Source organism: Hipposideros armiger, unplaced genomic scaffold, assembly GCF_001890085.2.
Source record: "Hipposideros armiger isolate ML-2016 unplaced genomic scaffold, ASM189008v1 scaffold_1059, whole genome shotgun sequence".
In the NCBI taxonomy this organism is placed as follows: Eukaryota; Metazoa; Chordata; class Mammalia; order Chiroptera; family Hipposideridae; genus Hipposideros; species Hipposideros armiger.
The window spans coordinates 123,220-125,772 of record NW_017732409.1 but is presented as its reverse complement, the minus strand read 5'-3'; positions in this window follow the sequence as shown (position 1 = coordinate 125,772).

The following is a 2,553-nucleotide window of genomic DNA, read 5'->3' as shown; positions in this document are numbered from 1 at the left end:
TTTCTGTCCTTGCTCATGCTTATATACAAGGAGAAATCAATCAGAAAGTTAAAATATAACCCTTACACCTCAAAGTAAATATTATAAAACAGAACATTTTGATGGCAAGTAGACAAACACATGAAGTAGATGATCTCTTTCTTTATACAAATGTGTTTAATGTCTACAAGTGCTATCATCTAGCTAAGAGTTAACCTTTCATGTGCAATACCCATGAATTATGTAATATACAGAACGTGCCAAAAAGTGTATTTAAGAAAGGAAAAGACTGTATTAAAATTACACTGATGGTAACCACTTTGAGCACCCCTTGTAATTGTAGAAGTCAAAAGTGAGTTGTATTCATCTTCTGTTATCAGTATATGTTGAGTGTTACAACTTTAATACAGTTTTTTCCATTTTAAAATATATATTTTTCTTTTGGCACTAACTGTATATAAGTGTTAGTACTGTAAGAAGCGAGAGGTGACTATGTCTGTAATCTCTTTCCCTGAAGAACTAGAGATAAAACTCTTATACAGCTGACTCAGAATTTCCTGGATGATGGTTTAAGAATTTTTTGTTTTCATAAAAGTTGGTTGCCATCTAATCCACACACCATTCAATTGATGAATTTAAAATGTACAATTCATGGTTCATTGTATATTCACAGAATTGTGCTGCCATCATGATGAACATATGCAGAGCATGTTCATTTCCCAATAGAAACCTTTACCCTTTACATGGTACTCTAGCTTCTGACTCCCCAAGGCCTATCCAACCACAAATCTAGTTTGCCTCTCTATAGAAATAGAGTACTTTCTGTAACTGGAATCATGGAATATGTGGTCTTTGGTAACTGGCTTCATATACTTAGCATCAAATTTTAGAGTCATCTATATTGTAGCATGTTCAGGATTTATCCCTTTTTATTACCAGATCATATTCCATAATATGGCTGTAAGCACATTTTGTTTATTCATTCATCATTTGATAGACAGTTTCTCCCCAATTTTTGGCTATTATGAGTAATGTTCATTGTTTTTACATTTGTGTGTAAATTATGAGCGAACATATTTTTCTTTCTCTTGATTATATACCTAGAATTGGAACTGCTGCATCATATGGTAACTCTGTTTAATTATTGGTAGACTTTTCCAAACTAGCTGCCAATATATGATGGTTTCTATTTCTTCATATCCATGCCAACACATTATTATTTGCTTCTGATTATGGCCAAGCTAGTGGGGATGAAGTCGTATTTCACTGTGGTTTTTACTTACATTTCCCTGATGCCTAATGATGTTAAGTACCTGTACATACCTTGTTGATGAGTTGTTATATTTTCCTTGGAGAATTGTCTTTTCAGAAACTTTGTTACTTTTAATTGTGTATTTGTTGTCTTACTGAACTGTAAGAGTTTTTTAAAAAATGTATATATTCTGGATATAATCCATTATATGTAGTATATACAAACACAATTGATTTTTGTATATTGATTTGTATCTTTCAAATTTACTGTATTTGTTAGTTTTAATATTTTTTGTTGGAGCCTTTAAGTCTCTCTACCTTTAAGACCAGGTCATGTGCAAACAGAAATCATTTTATTTCATCATTCTTTTCGATTTGGATATATTTTATTATTTTATTTTATTTATCTTCTCTTCTCATCTCATTTTATTTTATTCTATTTCTTAATCATCTGGCTAGAACATTAGTAAAATGTTAAGTAGAAAGGAGTGAGAGTAAGTACCTTTGCGTTGTTCTTGATCTTAGAGGAAATGGTTACAGTTTTTCACCATTAATTATGATGTTAGCTGTAAGCTTCTTATATATGACCTTCATTATGCTCAGATCATTTTTTTTTTATTCTTAGTTTGTTGAGGATTTTTATCATGAAATGGTGTTGAATTTTCTCATATGGTTTTTCTGCATCTGTTGAGGTGATCATAATTTTTTTTTTGTTCTTCAGTTATTGTGGTGTATAACATGAAATGATTTTCATGTCTTGCATCCCAGAGATATATCCCACTTGGTTATGGTGTATGATGTTTTTTTTTAAGTGCTTTTTCCCCCCTTCTTTACTCTGTGTGTTATTTTTAAGTGTATAGTATCTTTTTTATTGTAGGGGTTGCCATTTCCTGCTTCTGTCTGTCTCTTGATAATATTACTCATGGTTTTGTATTCTTTTGCTTTTTAGTTTCAGGTCGAATAGCCTCCTTCAGTATATGCAGGTTGTATGTTAGAAATTTGCCTCAGCTTCTGTATGTCTGCAAAGGTCTTTATTCCTCCTTCGTTTCTAAAGGATATCTTTGCTGGATATATTATTCTTGTCTCATAATTTAGAGAGTGAAATCAAATATTCACACTATTGAAAGGTGTATGATCTTTTTAATATGCTATTGAACTTTAATAGTACCTGGTTGAGGATTTTTGCATTTTATTCATTTGAGATATCAATCTGTAGTTTTCTTATATGTCTTTCTCTGACTTTGGTGTCAGGGTAATAATGCTGGCTGCATAAATTCAGTAGAAATGTTCTTTCCTCATCAGTTTTTTTTGGAAGAGGTCATG